At 35.6% G+C, this 18,041-nt stretch overlaps 1 protein-coding gene across 7 annotated transcripts in view; it reads right to left on the bottom strand.

The window, feature by feature from the left end:
- alpha-Man-IIb (alpha-Mannosidase class II b) overlaps positions 1–18,041 on the bottom strand; it is a 157,438-nt gene that overhangs the window by 105,233 nt on the left and 34,164 nt on the right. For 5 of the 7 annotated variants that reach the window (XM_067782746.1, XM_067782764.1, XM_067782773.1 and 2 more), the window contains one exon: positions 13,051–13,107. The gene's annotated coding sequence lies outside the window, so the exon portion shown is untranslated. Of the gene's footprint in view, positions 1–4,726; positions 5,305–13,050; positions 13,108–16,216; positions 16,389–18,041 lie in introns of those variants that run through there. The other 2 variants (XM_067782790.1, XM_067782780.1) reach the window with 2 other exon arrangements.

The following is an 18,041-nucleotide window of genomic DNA, read 5'->3' as shown; positions in this document are numbered from 1 at the left end:
AAGGTATTAATGAGGGTTTTAAAAGAGAGTGGTGGTTGATGTATAGGTGGTCGCATTTTCGTGATATCGCCATAAAGGCGGACCAGGGGTGACCCTAGAATTTGTTTGTACAATATGTGTATCAAAAGAAAGGTGTTAATGAGTATTTTAAAAGGGAGTAATCCTTAGTTCCATAGGTGGACGCCGTTTCGAGATATCGCCATAAAGGTGGAGCAGGGGTGACCCTAGAATTTGTTTGTACAATATGAGTATCAAAAGAAAGGTGTTAATGAGTTTTTTAAAAAGGAGTAATCCTTAGTTCCATAGGTGGACGCCGTTTCGGGATATCGCCATACAGGTGGGCCAGGGTGACTCTAGAATTCGTTTGTGCAATATGGGTATCAAACAAAAGGAGTTAATGAGTATTTTAAAAGGGAGTGGGCCTTAGTTCTATAGGTGGACGCCTTTTCGAGGTATCACAATAAAGGTGGACCAGGGGTGACTCTAGACTTTGTTTGTGCGATATGGGTATCAAATGAAAGGTGTTAACGAGTATTTTTAAAAGGGAGTGGGCCTTCGTTCTATAGGTGTTCGCCTTTTCGAGATATCGCCATAAAGGTGGACCAGGGGTGACTTTAGAATATGTTTGTACGATATGGATATCAAATGAAAGGTGTTAATGAGTATTTTAAAAGGGCTTGGGGCTTATTCTATAGGTGGACGCCTTTTCGAGATATCGCCATAAAGGTGGACCAGGGGTGACTCTAGAATGAGTTTGTACGATATGGGTATCAAATTAAAGGTATTAATGAGAGTTTTAAAAGGGAGTGGTGGTAGTTGTATATGTGAAGGCGTTTTCCAGATATCGACCAAAATGTGGACCAGGGTGACCTAGAACATTATCTGTTGGATACCGCTAATTTATTTATATATGTTATACCTGCCAAGATTTTAAGGGTTTTTTATTTCGCCCTGCAGAACTTTTTCATTTTCTTCTACTTAATATGGTGGGTGTCACAACCATTTTATAAAGTTTTTTCTAAAGTTATATTTCGCGTCAATAAAACAATCCAATTACCTTACCATGTTTCATCCCTTTTTTCGTATTTGGTATAGAATTATAGCATTTTTTTCATTTTTCGTAATTTTCGATATCGAAAAAGTGGGCGTGGTCATAGTCGGATTTCGTTCATTTTTCATACCAAGATAAAGTGAGTTCAAGTAAGCACGTGAACTAAGTTCAATAAAGATATGTCGATTTTTGCTGAAGTTATCATGTTAACGGCCATGCGGAAGGACAGACGGACGACTGTGTATAAAAAGTGGGCGTGGTATCAACCGATTCCGCCCCTAATCACAGAAAACAGTTAACGTCATAAAATCTATGCCCCTACCAAATATCAAAAGGATTGGTTAATTTTTGTTCGACTTATGGCGTTAAAAGTATCCTAGACAAATTAAATGAAAAAGGGCGGAGCCACGCCCATTTTGAAATTTTCTTTTATTTTTGTATTTTTTTGCACCACATCATTACTGGAGTTGAATGTTGACATAATTTACTTATATACTGTAAAGATATTAAATTTTTTGTTAAAACTTTACTTTAAAAAAATTTTTTTTTTAAAAGTGGGCGTGGTCCTTCTCCGATTTTGCTAATTTTTATTAAGCGTACATATAGTAATAGGAGTAACGTTCCTGCCAAATTTCATTATATCTTCAACGACTGCCAAATTACAGCTTGCAAAAGTTTTAAATTACCTTCTTTTAAAAGTGGGCGGTGCCACGCCCATTGTCCAAAATTTTACTAATTTTCTATTTTGCGTCATAAGTTCAACTCATCTAGCAAGTTTCGTCGCTTTATCTGTCTTTTGTAATGAATTATCGCACTTTTTCGGTTTTTCGAAATTTTCGATATCGGAAAAGTGGGCGTGGTTATAGTCCGATTTCTTTCATTTTAAATAGCGATCTGAGATGAGTGCTCAGAAACCTACATACCAAATTTCATCAAGATACCTCAAAATTTAATCAAGTTATCGTGTTAACGGACGGACGGACGGACATGGCTCAATCAAATTTTTTTTCGATCCTGATTATTTTGATATATGGAAGTCTATATCTATCTCGATTCCTTTATATATGTACAACCAACCGTTATCCAATCAAACTTAATATACTCTGTGAGCTCTGCTCAACTGAGTATAAAAATATCGCAAACCTAAGAGGGCCTTACAAAAGTTATGACTACGTTTTTGAGGAAAATAGCTACAGTTTAAAATTGTATATGTTGTTTTGTAATAAAAGACGAATATATCACAAAACACTTTCAGCTACAAATATCTCGACAGCCAGAACCAATTACAAAATTCTGAAACCAGATTCAGATTCAACATACCAAAGGCCCTTAAAAAGTATTGGCCCATCTCTGCGTATATTGTCGGTCTCCGCAATTAATGAACAGCGGCAAAATCGCACTTGGCGCAATTGCTCTAAAACATTGCGTTGATACCGGTCATGATTAGGCAATTCATCTGGCCGGTCCGTGAGGACCTCATATATATCTCAACAGTTTGAGGCCTCTAAATTAGAATCCGTAAACTTTCTTTGTTGAAAGTATATGTTCAAAATTGTAAGCTGGAGCTACTTTCTGATAACATACCCCTTATCTATAGATCTAAGGATAGGCGGAAGACAGAAAGTGAGAAGTGTTGTTATAATTTAAAAATAAAAAGGTATAAATATCATTTCTTGTAGGAAACTGTTAAGTTTTTAGGGGGAAAGCACAGCTTAAGCTTGCATAGCGTGCTTTCTCACAACACCGTAGATCCTGGGTTCAAGTCCTGGGAAAAACAGCATCATATACTTTTATAGATTCGTTACTATTGAATCTGAAATAGTTTTGGTTTCAGGTGATCTTAAAAGTGTCCCCAATTTGTCTTGCTATGCTCTTACATGATTTGTTTGCCAATACAGAAAGTAAATTTTTTAAGGTATTGGTATCGAGAGGGGTACCGATTTTTCGTAAAACATAAATCTTTCATTTTCTTCACTAAAAATTAAATTCACAAAAATTATTGTAAAAAAAATATGGTATAGTGGAAAATATTGATTTCTAGATCAAAGATTGGAGTAAAGTGAAGATGATTTGAGGAAAGTTCAATGAAGTATAAAACGTTTATATTAAAGCAGACGTTTTAATGATGTATATTGGAACGATTTTCCGCCATCCCTCATCAAATTTGGTTTTGAGACAAACCGGTTTCGGCGTTGTGCCATCATCAGTGCCGATTTTCGTTCTGATCTATTGTTGTCGTTTGTCCTGTATTTAAAGTTCGTAGGTACATGAGCAGGTATTGTCAAAATTGATGCTTGTGTATATTTAATTATGTGTATGTGCTGTGTGTTCATTCGGAACCTAGGGTGGTTTACTAATCGATTTGTGTTGCTGACTGGGGTAGGTAAAAATCCGTAATTTTAGTCGTTTGACCTTCTTTGTGGGTTTGTTGTTTTGGTGTGTTAATTGTCTTGTGTTTATTTGTTGTTGTGTGTTTGTCTGTTGTACCTGTGTGATTACTTTGTTTCTTGTAAACAAGTTTTAAAGGCTCGAATATTGTGTCAGAATTTGTGTTTATCTGTCCTTTTATTATTCTACCGTCGAATGTTTTCTGTTTGTAGATTTCCATGTTTTCGAGTACGTTGAGACGTCGGCCTTGTGCTTGTATGTGAAGAACCCTAACTGTTTTATTGATGTTTGCTGGGGAACATTTATTCTCGACCATGTGATTCGCGAAGTTAGACTCGGGTATAATGTTTGGATTCCGTATTTTTTTTGTTGTAATCTCTAATATGTTCTCTGAACCTCGTTCTTATTCGCCGTCCTGTTTGTCCTATGTAACTATGCTGGCATCCGCAGGTAAGCTTGTATACGCCGTGGCTGCGAAACGGATCGTCTGAGTTAGTGATAGGTTTTCGCCCTAGATTGTTCGATGTTTTGAATGCTGTGTTAATGTTGTATTTTTTAAAGAAGTTTGCCAATTTATATTTGAGGTATTTGTGTATTATTGTGTCGGTGGCCGTTGGCTTTCTATATATGTCACAGTTAAATCTTTTGGCGTCTTTATCAATAATTATCGTGAGGTCTAGATAGTTGATTCCTCCGTCTTTTTCGGTTTCCATTGTAAATTTTATATTTCCGTGCTGCTTGCTGAGGTACTCCAGTACAAGCTATTCGTTATTAGTAGTTAAAACGCATATTATGTCATCCGCGTATCTAGCATAAAATGACACGCCTAATTTGGACTTCAGCTCCTGTATGTACTTTTCTTCCAGATTTTGCATGAACACTTCCATAAGAATTGCTGATGTGGGGCTTCCCATTCCAAGACCGTTTGTTTGTCTATATATTTTATTGTTGAATTGAAAATAGTTTTGACGTAAAGTGGTTCTTAGCGTATTTGTGATATCCATACTTTTCATTTTGTTTTTTGCACTATGAACTATTGTTGAGCTAACTATGTCCAAAGTGTTATTGAATGGATATAATTCTTTTTCAAGGAGAAAATCACATTTCCACTCTCAATAAAGTCGACAAAACTAAAATACATAGAACGGGTTTCAGGACGCAAGAAAATACAAGAGCAGAAATGACAAAGAACTTATTTGGTGACTGAGTGGTGACACTTTGGTGTGAAGTACAGTTAGTTGAATGTTTACTTAAAGCATGTATATATCTATTTATGTTGGCTATTACCTATTTTTTACGTTGATCACACGGTCACACAGGCAACAAGCCCAGATATAGCTATTACAGGCAATAATGCCACACTACGTTTTTTTCTTTTTAACTCCACTGCGAAAACAAAGAAGCTGTAGAGGAGAGCCCGAAATTCAATTAAAGTTACCGCTGCGGCAATTTGGCTGCCTTTGTTTGATGTTATTCTTTAATTTTTTCACTTTTCTTTGCCCTTTTCTGCGTTCCTTGCGATTGGTTTAGTACGTTTTATTTCTATTTGTAATTTACAACTTTAATAATAACGTAGCCATTCGGAAAAAGATGCGAACATTTCTTATATACGTTTTGTATTTTAATAGTTTTATGACTTAATTTTGCCTTATATAGGCATTTACTTTAATTTTACAATTTATTTATCTAAACAACTCCAGTTTTGTTAATATAAAATTGCTCGCAAATTGCACTGCAGCGCCTATGGAGGCTCGCCTATTGGGACCGGTTAAATGCTTTTTATTTCATAAAATTTGCACTCTGCTTTTAATACTACTTCATTCTATACTTCCGAATATTGACGAGTGAAATTGTAAGCGCACTTTTCATAGCCACCGCCGACGCCTTTCGCACATAAAATGAAACTGAGAGTATCGTGCCTTGGCGAGTTGCATACAAGCTTTTTGTATACCTGGGGTAGCGCACAGAGGTTGCCATGCAACAAAATATTTGTTACCTTAAAATTCTTTAAAAAAAGACACAAAAATTTTAGAAGTTTCCCTGCACTAGGGAATTTCGTTCGCTAACGAAATATTCGACAGGGAAAGTTAGGTCCATTGAATTGGTATGTAAGGACCAAACTGAAAAACCATATCAAGAACTAATACCTAGGTTGGAAAATAATATGCGTTGTTTGCAAATACTAGAAGTTTTTTGCTGCTTTGAGATTGTGTTACTAAAAGGGCAGGACAGGAACAAAATATATGCTCCGGTTCACCCTGTAGGCCGCACTTTCTACATTTGCTGACACTGAGCAGACATAATTTATGCAAGCCTGTATTCCCCCTTTCCAATGATAAGAATACATTTTTGATGACTAATGACTTGCACATGACCTTTGAAAGTTCTTTGTACTCTCTGTTCACGTGTATTATATCTTCCGCCGTTTCCGCACCTTTGCTCATCAAGTAGTCTGAAGACCCAATGATAGATGACACCATGCTATTATGCCCATACGGTACCTGGGAACTCAACCGTATGAAGCAAAAAAAGACAAGCAGGTCCTCAGTGAACTCTACAAACAGGCGTCGGACCTTTATGTCAGAAAATGCCCGGTGAATCCAGTAATCAAAGAGCAGAAACCAAAACTTGCGGAAGAGGAACGCATACTCTCCAGGGAAACGTGAGTCACTCTAGCTCAACTGCGTTCTGGATACCGTAACAGGCTAAACTCTTACCTATCAAGAATCAACCCCGACATATAAAATGTATGTCCCGCTTGCAATGTGTCCCCACATGACACCAACCATCTCTTTAATTGTAATGTGGAACCAACGCCTCTAACACCCCTTTCATTATGGTCCACCCCTGTTGAAACAGCAAGTTTCCTTGGACTCCCGTTAGAGGATATTGATGACAATTTGTGATCGGTCACATCTATTAGGTGGGGCGAAAAACTGCTACAACAGCAACATGCCCGTACGGCCCTTGTTCAAGCTACGCCGATGCATTGCATTTTTAACACTATTTTCATGGTTCTTAGGTTTAAGGTGTGCTGTCCAGTCTGACATTCAGTATTGTCCCCATGGTTTTCAAATCCCTAACTATACTGATCATTACTAACCTGCATACCTTCTCTAGTTTCTTTCGGGTGGCTCAATCACTGTAAATACCAAATGTGAGGGCGAGCGATAAGCTCTATTAACACTCCAGCTTTGCAAATAAAATAGGAAAATAACGAAAATATTTAGGAGCATAATTTGCTTAAGATATGTACACCAGAGAAGAGATCATTTCCTATCGGATCCTTAGTGCCATATCGTGCTTTTATAGGCTGGCTAATATCACGCTATCCTGCGTTGTCTTGAACAGTTAATGTTGGAGTCTTTGAATGATCCATATTAGCTTTGCATCGACATAACTTAAATAGTGCTTACTTTGGAAACGCATTTGTTACTCCCAAAATCCCCCACTATACAGAGAAAACTTCATACTATGGTTAGAAGCAGAGAAAAATTGCTATTCGCATACTCTTATGGCGCTCACTTGTACCAGCAATGGCAGCAGCAGCAGCAACATAACAGTAAGCAATTGAACGCGAAGCAACAGCACTATCCAACTGCAACATTTCTGATATTTGCTGCTTGCCGGATAATCAACTGGTTAAACATTGCTGCTCAACTCGCAAGGCAGTCATGATTAATGGCTGTTGTGATGGCATTATGTGGCAGGGTTGGAATTCACAAAGATACTTGAAGGTACCGACATAAGTGTATGTATGCTTTTACAATGCCATTGAAATGCATTCGTAAGCTGCTTGTCCGCATGGCAGTTTTTATACTCAGCGTGCTTTGCACACAGAGTATATTAACTTTGATTGGATAACGGTTGGATGTACAGGTATAAAGGAATCGAGATAGATATAGACTTCCATATATCAAAATCATAAGTGTCGAAATAAAATTTGATTTAGCCATGTCCGTCCGTCCGTCTGTCCGTTAACACGATAACTTGAGTAAATATTGAGATACATATATTCACCAAATTTGGTACACGAGCTTATCTGGGCCCAGAATAGATTGGCATTGAAAATGAGTGAAATCGGATGATAACCACGTCCACATTATATATATAAAACATTTTGGAAAACACAAAAACCTGATTATTCAGTAAGTAATACACCTAGAATGTTGAAATTTGACGTGTGGACTGATATTGAGACTCTTGATACAAATTTGAAAAAAAAAAAAAAACTTTTAAATGGGCGTGGCACCGCCCACTTGTGATAAAATCAATTTTACAAATATTATTAATCATATATCAAAAATCGTTAAACCTATCGTAACGAAATTCGGTAGAGGTTGCCTTTACTACAAGGAATGCTTTGAAGAAAAATTAACGAAATTGGTTAAGGACCACGCCCACTTTTATATACATGATTTTTAAAAGGGTCGTGGACGAATAAAATAAGCTATATCTTTGCAAAAAAGAGCTTTATATCAATTGTACATCATTTCCCAAGTGGTTTTATAACAATAAATAAGAAAAACTTAAAATTTTACAAAATGGGCGTGGCACCGCCCCCTTTTATGACTAAACAATTTTCTTTGTTTCGGGAGCCATAACTCGAAGAAAAATTAACGGATCGTAATAAAATTGTGTACACAGATTTTCCCTATAGCAGGAAATATTTCTAGAAAAAATGGACGTGATCGGTTAAAGACCACGCCCACTTTTATATAAAAGATTTTTAAAAGGGTCGTAGACGAAAATAACAAGCTATATCTTAGTGAAAAAGAGCTTTGTATCAATAGAATTTTACATTTTAAATTGAATTATAACATTAAATAAAAACTTAAAATTTTACAAATTGGAAAACACTAAAATTTTTGAAAATGGGTGTGGCACCGCCCCTTTTATGACTAAGCAATTTTCTATGTTTCGGGAGCCATAACTCGAAGAAAAATTAACGGATCGTAATAAAATTGGGTACACATATTTTCATTATAGCAGAAAATATTTCTAGTAAAAATGGACGGGATCGGTTAAATACCACGGCAACTTAGATATAAAACAAGTTTAAAAGGGTCGTAGACTAGAATAATAAGCTATAACTAAGCAAACGATTGTTTTGAATCAATGATATTTCACTTATAAAGTTTTATTGTAAAAGGAAATGAGGAGACATTTTATTTAACGGGTGGTGCCCCGTGTTATGTAGAAAAGTAATTTATCTGAAATGAAATGTGCAATTGAAGCTCACGCTGAGTATATAATGTTCGGTTACACCCAAACTCAGCCACCTTTACTTGTTGTTTTTTGTTTGGATATGCTTGGCTCATCGCTGTAACGTGTGTCGCCTCAATTTAAGAGGGCAGAGCTCCGAGTAATCGAGCGTGATTCCATGTGCCAGTAACCTTGTACGTTTTAGGTACGTACGCGCACAGGCATTAATTTCACTGTGATGCTCTTTTTGAAATGTATTTTGCATTGTTGCTAAACAGAAATCAATATCTGAAATGTGATTTAAGACGAACAAGTGTGTTGAATTCAATTAGGTGCGGGTAATTACCTGGCAATATACGACAAACAAAATAGCACTGATAACTGATACCTGCCGTGAGTCGAAACCAGATTTGCGAGCACAAAACCAAACGAATATTAATTGTTTAATACTTATTTATTATTGGAAGAACAATACTGTTTTTTACGGAGGTTCTGCATATTTAATAAGCTCGTGTGAGTACTTGAACTCTAAATTAGCTGTAACCCAGCAAACATAGTCTCTTACGTTAGAAAATTTGTATGTAGGCACATTGGATGAATAATGTAATCTAAAGTCGATAATATTGTTAGAGAACTGCACTTGTAATCAAGTCTGGAATGATTAAAAAAACTATGACTTTTCTCAATTTGATAACTAGGTATAATTTTGTTTAAGAAAGTTATATTCCTTCTATGTTTATCGGGTCGTCCTCTAACATTAGAGATTCGAGAATAGGAATAGTTATCTAGCTTTCCTCTAATCTTTATCTAACTTCAGTGTTTATTGGGAAGTAGTGTCTTCTGGCGTCCCATGCTTATGAATTTGGTGCCATCAGAGGCAGCTGATGACGAAAGTGGGGGTTGTAGGAAGAAACGGTTTTGTGGGGTTTGTATTGTGATACTAGGGGCGGCAGTATTTGCCAATGTTCTGGTAATATTTTGCAAGATAAATACTGATATTTAAAAGTGTTTCCGTTCCGTTATAAAATGAATTGGTAACGCTGTGGACTTAGTCATTGTTAGTCCCTTCTTATCAAAGTTTGTGTAACATTCAAAGAAATTTGAAATCGTGGAAATACTTAAAGTAACAACAATCAAATTGAGAAAGCTCAGCCTGAGAGGCCCATGAATCTGTTGCTAGCGCTCTTGAACGTCATCATTAATTTTGTATGCATATGTAGACGTGGAAAACGCTGCTTGATCTTTCAGACGTTACTCTACGAAATCGAAAATTGAACTTGTGAAAGAATTTTTCAAAATCTATAAGATGGAAAATCCTTCTTCAAGTTTTTGATTTCGCTCGGCTGCATGTGTTGGGTTTTCTATAACCGCTAAGATGGGTAAGATTTTTTACGACATTGTTACCAGCAGATTTTGATTCAAGTTGCGCTATATCAATATTGTATCAATCCAGGTTAGCTTCTTTCAATATTTCACAGGAAATTACTATATCATTGTGAATGATAACTAATTGTGATATCTTCTGCATAGACGTCAAAATTCCAAAGTGATTGGATCACCTGATTTGTATTTGACTGTCGCTGCCTCATTCTGTATCTCTTTCTATCACCCGCTGAAGATAGGCGCCGCCATATTGAACACCCTGTCAAAACGCTAAAAAGTAGCCATATTAAACATCCTGTCAGGCATTTGACAGATAAGATATCACACTTAGTTATCATTCACAATGGACTATATAGCATGAATTCTGACCAATGTCGAAAAATTTGGGGGTGTTACTTTTATTTAACTTTAAAAACCATCTTGACAGTTCCACATGGAATATATACATACTTGGAATATATAGTCCGGTGCCTGCGCTTGGATGGCGATCTTACAGCCACGATAGAGGTGAACGGATTGCGCTAAAAGGAACATACAGGGTATGCGGTACATGCTGATTATCCTGTAATAAGTGAATCGTATAACCTCCAAATCACTTAGTGTCTTTCGCGTGGAAGTGGCAATACTGGAAGAAAACTTCGTAAACCTTTATGCCGAAGAGCACAGCATATGGAAGTTTGTTTGTAAAGATAGTTTATAAAGATGGAAAGATATAAACATTATTTCTAATGGAAAACTGTAAAAAGTTCAAATATCGCTTTCCGTCTAGCATATCTTGTAGGTAGCAGACTACCCTTAATCCTGGAGTACAATGAGGAAGCAACAAGAAGGGCGGATATTAAAAAAACTTAAGAATTTTCAAAGAAGACAAAGTAATTTTTTAACACAGGACTGGTTCACGATAGGGTTATTCAGTTTCATCTATCAATCTTGATAAGGCTAAGACCACTTTAAGTTTTTGTGAGGTTTTTGCGGACCGATAAGGTAAATCTAACTTATATTAATTAACATAACCGTTAAATATAGTAGGCGTATAGTAAGTTGTCATATTCAAGAATTTCTTTCGTATTATATATATGCGCTTTCAATTTCTTTAAATTGTTTGTACTGTATGTATCCATTATAAACTCCCATTACTTCCATAGGGGCCAGTAAACATTAAAAATGTTTTAACCTTTTTTACTTATTTCAAAAAAATATAATATACATTTTACGATAAAAAATAACTTCAGTCAAAATAATTCAAAGTACAATAAACGGATTTTTAAACTACAAATTATAGAGATTTTCATTATAAGAAATTGTTGTGTACTGTATGTATCCATAATAAAGTCCCAATAGTTCCGTAAGAGCCTGAAAAAATAAAAATACATTTATATAACATATGCCGCTAAATTTAAAATACTAACATTTTACGTAAGGCGAAACTATGTATATTAGGGTGGGTCGATTTGTATGGACGAAACTTAACCGATATCGCGCCATCGATTTTTCGATAGGATTTGGGCTCAGGAAAAAAAGTTCCACTACGCATACCCAAACAATAATTTTCGAGCCTGCGAAATTTATTTTTTTTTTGAATTTTTTCGACTTTGATTTATGAGGTTTTTTTCATGACCTCCTAAAAAAATTTTCATACGTATACCATATTTTTTTTTTGTTTTTTTAAAAACTTTTATCGTCAACGTTTTAGCGGACATTTTTGGGTCGGACAGGGTATACATGAAAATTTTACAATCAAATGAAAATTTTTTTAGTAGGTCATGAAAAAAACCTTAAAAATCAAGTCGAAAAAAGTAAAAAAAATTAAATTTCGCAGGCTCGAAAATTATTTTTTGGGTATGCGTAGTGGAACTTTTTTTCCTGAGCTTAAATCCTATCGAAAAATTGATGGCGCCATATCGGTTAATAAATCGACCCAGTCTTATGTATATGTTAAAATATAGTAAGCAGTAAAAAATGTTTCACAATATATAAAATCCACGTTTTGATGATCTCTAGATAGACAATTTTATACAATACATTCCAATTCCCCGCTATGAAATTCTTGGGCCGGGTTTTCCAGTGCGAGTTTTAACTCTAGTTAAAGTTGACTAGAGTTTAGCCTTGTCTGCTTTGTTCGGTAACATCCAATTTCGTTGCTCATATCAGCTTAAGCGCTCTAAACTAAACTCGCAATGAAAAAATTGCCCTTAAAGTAATATTTCCTTCCCCTTTTTTATTATTCATACAATTTTAATTGACAATAATTATTGGTATTTTAAGATTCTACTTTTATTTTCTTTTATTGCCGTTTAAGATGTATAAATAATCGACCTTTTTTTAATACCCAAGAATTTTTATTTTATCTGAAAATTAAAGATATTACAAGCAAGCTCGTACGCTCCGTTGGCGAACTGATTATCCTAGTAATACTCAATGCGTAAACTATTAATATGTACTAGGAACACACACACATACATATGTGGCACACAAGTAGATACATGTAAATAGGAATGTACATCGAAATGTGGTAAACAGTGAAAATCCCTCTGGGTTGATATGTTGTAGAGATTATAATCTTCCTATCTGCACAATAAACTTAAGACCTTTAAAACTGAAAACGTAAACGCATTTACAGGGTAACATATCAACTATCTACATAAATACAAAAACAACAACTACAACAAAAGCATTGAACGTCGTTGTTGACTATACCAATTGCTTCGCTGCTGTAAACGACAATAATGCTGAGTGACTTTTACACGCTTGTAAGCTATAAAGCCGCAATGAAACTATTGTCACAGTCAATCTTAGTTGTTGGTCAGCCGTCTGGGGCTGCCATATAAAGTCAAACTTAAAATATAAACATAAACACACATTTACAGACAAAACCACCAACTGCACAATATTTGATACCATGAACAGTTAACATAAATAGAAACGGGGAAACGAAACTATAAATCGTAGATACTGCGCTTGCTATTAAAGACGCTCGATATTTTCAAAAAAATATTGCCAATAACCTAGATGTGTCTGCTTACCTCTTCTTGGCCGATGTTTCCTGCCTTGTTTGTTGCAATCAAAGACATTTTTGTATGCTGTAATAAAAAATAAAAATTATAAAATTATAACAATTGAAAATAATTGTTATAAACTTAAATTGTTAATAAAATAAACTTCTTAGTAAAAGCTTAAAAGCTAAACTTTGTATAGGTTTAAGTAAAACAGAATATAGTTTTTTGCGCCAATAATCTTTACCAAATCTACTTGCTAAGAGGTTGAAAATTTCAAAAAGATATTTTTGAGATTTATAATTTTGAATATAAGGATGGCAGACGACTATATCTCTATTGCAGATGCTATACAAATATTTATGAACGTACTTGGCAAGGACCTCTCCGAGCTTTCCGAAACTAAACGAAACTGCATACAAAGGGACACCATGTAGTGAAAATTCCTTGACCTACTGAAGAAGATATATCTAGCAGCAGATCTAAACAGCAGCTCTGACTGGCCTGGCCTGGATGGAAGCTAATAAGCTGGGTCTTGCAGTGAACGCGGACAAGACAAATAATTCCTGTTATCAGAGAAGAAAACGGCGCAATCGCTTACTGGATGAGACAGCAGCGTTGACAGATACAAATTGGCAACTTGAAGAACATGAATCACCCTTCACAACAAGTGATATTTTGGTCAGAGTAGTCAATTTCAAATTAAAATACTCTCTCGGCCAACAAAAGTTATATTTATAACTCTCTCATCGGTCTCTGTTCTGAAGTTGTTAATTCTATTCCTGGTTTATGATTCCAGAATCCTGGACGGTTTCGAAATTATATAGGATAATCCTCGGAAGAAGATTTATGACCGTCACGCGATAACAAGGTCGGGTATGGAAGGAACTTTATTAATCGTACGATTTACGTAGATATGAAGATATTGCCAAGAATAAAAGTCTTTCTGGTCTAGGAAATATTTCTGCAGATACACAAATTTGGCTGCAGATAAAGGGGCACATCTGCACTGATCTTTGCGTTTACAGCGCATATATCAGAACTTTGCATTTTAAAGTAACTTGTCGTAAATCTAACGGTCTGGATAAACACATGTGGCCAGGGGCCTGGATACTAACGACTAGCGCAATGTTATTTTCAAAATTACTCTCATATATTCCACTTCTGAATTGTAACTTGTTTGTATTTCGAGAAGGCGATCATATTCCGTCTTCGTTATCTATAAAGAAAAAAATGTATTTAGTGGTGCAAGTCTAGCTTAAATATACCAATAGTAAATCGTATAATACATCCTACATGGAAGGTTTATCAAAGTATTGAACTAACTATTGACTTTGCTTGTTAAGAGTCAAAACAAATTTTTAGAACATAACAGACAAACCACTGAGTTCCATCGATCAACACCTCTAAAGTTAGGGTCAAGGTAAAAGCCCTGTCGACCAGCAGAACAAGGACCTTGGTCTCATTTTATTTTCCATTAGACGATTTGAGTCAAAAATTATAACAATATACGCGGACCAAACGTTGCTAGTAATACTACTACAACCTCGCAAATACGCATGCACATTTGATTTGTATATGCCAATTCTGGTCAGCTTTTAGTGCGTATTCGTGTGATATTGTAACATTCACATGTATATTTATTTGCAACAAAATTAGAACGAGCCCTTCAACATAAAATTAATACCCGCCATCTGTAGCGGCATTGAAATAAAGCGAGTGTAGGATGAAGAACCCACAAGAGTTAGTCGGCCCAACCAAACCAACTAAACCGTTTTGTACTTTTAAAGGCAGTATGCAAACAAAACAAAACAAAAATCTTTTTTATGACAAAAAGAAAAATAACAAACTGCAGTACAAGAAGAAGAGAAAATTAAGAACAAAATGATGGTAATGTTCAGTGAAGTGGCCGGTGGTGTCGGATTCGTTATACTTGTACATAGGCTTTCACACTCACTTCAACACTTTTTATGTTGACTTTGCTTTTACCACTAAAGTGCTATTCTTTTTTTTATATTTCGCTTTTTTTTTTTAATTTATTCATCAATTTACGTTCAAGTTTCTTCGGTGGGGATTGGATGAGGTTCGTTAATTTCCATAATTAGTTGGTTACTCAATTGTTTAACCGGACACGGTTACTTTCTTAAATACCTCTACAAAATGGGAAATGTTGAAAACCTAAACTGCCTGTACTGTCGAAATAAAGACGACGTACGCCACATATTCTTCGAATGCGAACCTTCCTTCAACGTCCAACGAAGAAGGATAGAAGAGACACTTGGTGACCAATCGCGGGATACGATCAGCAGATATTCCAGTAAGAAAAGATAATTCAAGTAAAGAAAATTTAATTAAAGAAATTTAATGTAATTTAAAGTTAAGTTACTACAGTGAAGGAAAGTAACGTAAATTAGATCAAAGATATGTAACAAAATTAGTGTAGTAAAGTAAAGAAAGTAAAGTAAAACAAAATAAACTAAAGTAAAGTGAAGTAAAGTAAAGTAACGTAAGGTAAAGTAAAGTAAACTAAAGTAAGGTAAAGTAAAGAAATGTTAAGTAAATTAAAGTAAAGTAAGGTATAGTATAGTAAAGTTAAGTAAAGTAAAGTGAAGTTAAGTAAAGTAAAATAAAGTAAAGAGGGTAAAGTAAAGTAAAATTGAGTGAAGTAGAGGAAAGTGGAGTAAAGTAAAGAAAGGAGAGGAAACCGGAAAAAACAGAGCCGAAACCGCAAAAAAATTCCAGAACCGAAAATTAAACCGTAACCCGGTTAGAAACCGAATTCATATCCGCAACCGGAACAGCCGAAACCAGATCAAAACTAAGACTGAAATCGAATCCAGATCCGAAAGCAGAATAGTAGCCGGGCCGTAACCAGATTAAAACTGAGATCGGAACCAGGGAGCTCTGCTTTACACTTCAAATTTTATCAGTACATGGTTCTCGCAATCTGCGTATATTTTTTTGTCTTGTTAACTTCTTGAATGAAATGTTTGCAATACTAGAATAATCATAATCGGTGGTACCTTGTTCCAAATACTTTTCATCTCCATTCTTTACGAGTTTTCTTAGGTTAGGAAAGAATTTTCAAAGAATAATTTATAGTCTTTAATAAAACCTTGACCTAAGTCCGTGTAACTTAATTGATGCCATATAAAGAATTATATAAATAATTGTTGAACTTTTGTCAGTTCCTCACATCAATTGAGGGAGGAGTATTCATTAATTCCGCTGAGTTGTAGTAACGCATTAAAGTGCTTTTGATATCCAGCAGCGCTACTGTAACACAAGTAAACTTATGTTATTTAGCAGTTCGATGGATTTAAGCCTGGATAAGCAGCAAGTGAAGCTGTGACAAGACATTGCTACGGGCAACCGAGTAAAGAATTAAATAAAAAGAAAAAGTAAAAAATTATTTTAATAAAAATGTAATAATGCAACGCAACAATAAGAACAAGTGGATAAGAAAAAAAAAAAAAACAAGTGAGTTTACGCCAACATTTGCTTGGACCTTTGGGAAAGTGTGAATAAAACCTCAAAACAAAGAAATCTCTACCAGACTGACAATAACACCAAAGCAAAGAGTTCAAAGTAGGATTTTGTTCCATTTGTGCATATCAAACGTATATATGTATAAGTACAAGAACAAAACGGCTAGTGGGCCCTTTGGGGTAATATGAAATGTGAAACAATTGAGCGTTGTTCAACGCTTAAATGCTCTACATATTGGAAAAGGTACGACGTAGACTGGATTGCACAAGCACAGAATGTATGAACAGAACGTAAAACGTGCATAAAAACAATGGTGTACAGAAAGAAAGCAAACGAAACGAAATAGTTTTTTTATCTTTTATTTTTATAGCCAGCTGTACTTGTATGCAGGGTATTATAACTTTGATTGGATAACGGTTGGTTGAACAGGTAAAAAGGAATCGCGTACGATATAGACTTCCAACTATTGTTGTTGTTATTTTAGCCATAAGGACACTCACCAAGGCCTTATCGATGTTGATGGTCCTTTTCCGGATGCAGATCCGGTACGTTCCGGTACCAAGCCCGATCATCTCAGGAACGATTTGGTATTACCACATGCGACCTTCTAGGCCATACCGCCCTCCCACCCCCTAGATCGATGAGGAGTTCGGGGTAACCAGAGCATCGGCTGTTAATGAAACAGGATTCGCCACGGATAGGTGAGGTTGAAAATTGAGTTGGAGAAGCTATACATAGCGCTGGCAACCCCTTGGGAGGGTTGCGCTACCCAACTCCTTGAATCTATTTTGTATTTTAGTCGCCTCTTACGACAGGCATACCTACCGCGGGTATATTCTAAGCCCCCTAACCCGCTGGGGGCGACTTCCACACATCAAAATCATCAGTATCGAAAAAAATTTGATTGAGCCATGTCCGTCCATCTATCCGTCCGTTAACATGCTAAATTGAGAAAATATTAAGATATCTTCACCAAATTGGGAAAATGGGCTTGTCTGAACCCAGAATACATTGGTATTGAAAATGAGCGGAATCGGGCGATAACCACGCCTACTTTTTTGATATCGAAAATTTAGATATGGAAAAAATTAGATAATTCAAAAACGAATACCGCCAAGCTAATGAAACTTGGTAACTGGATTGGTTTTATGACGCAAAATATAAATTCCAAAAATTTTGGGAATATGGACGTGGGACCCACATTTAGAAGAAAATAATTTGGAAGTTTAAGAAGCCGTAATTTAAAAGCCGTTAAAGTTTTTACATTGAAATTTGGCAGAGACACTATCCTTGCCAATTTATATAGACTGAGCGAAGATAATCAGAATCGGTTAAAGATCACGCCCACTAACCTTAACAACATTTGCAATAACTCTATGGTATTTAGCTACATTTGACTGATATTCTACCTCAGTAGTGGGTGTATGGTTGAGCTAAGAACCATACAAATAAATTTTGAAAATGGGTATAGGGCCGGTCATGCTTAAAGACATAAATTTAATTTATTTATTTAATTTCGTCAATGAACAAAA

The sequence above is a fragment of the Eurosta solidaginis genome, chromosome 1 (assembly GCF_040869045.1).
Source record: "Eurosta solidaginis isolate ZX-2024a chromosome 1, ASM4086904v1, whole genome shotgun sequence".
Classification (NCBI taxonomy): Eukaryota; Metazoa; Arthropoda; class Insecta; order Diptera; family Tephritidae; genus Eurosta; species Eurosta solidaginis.
Note: the sequence above shows the minus strand (reverse complement) of the source record. Positions and strands in the feature narration are given on the sequence as shown.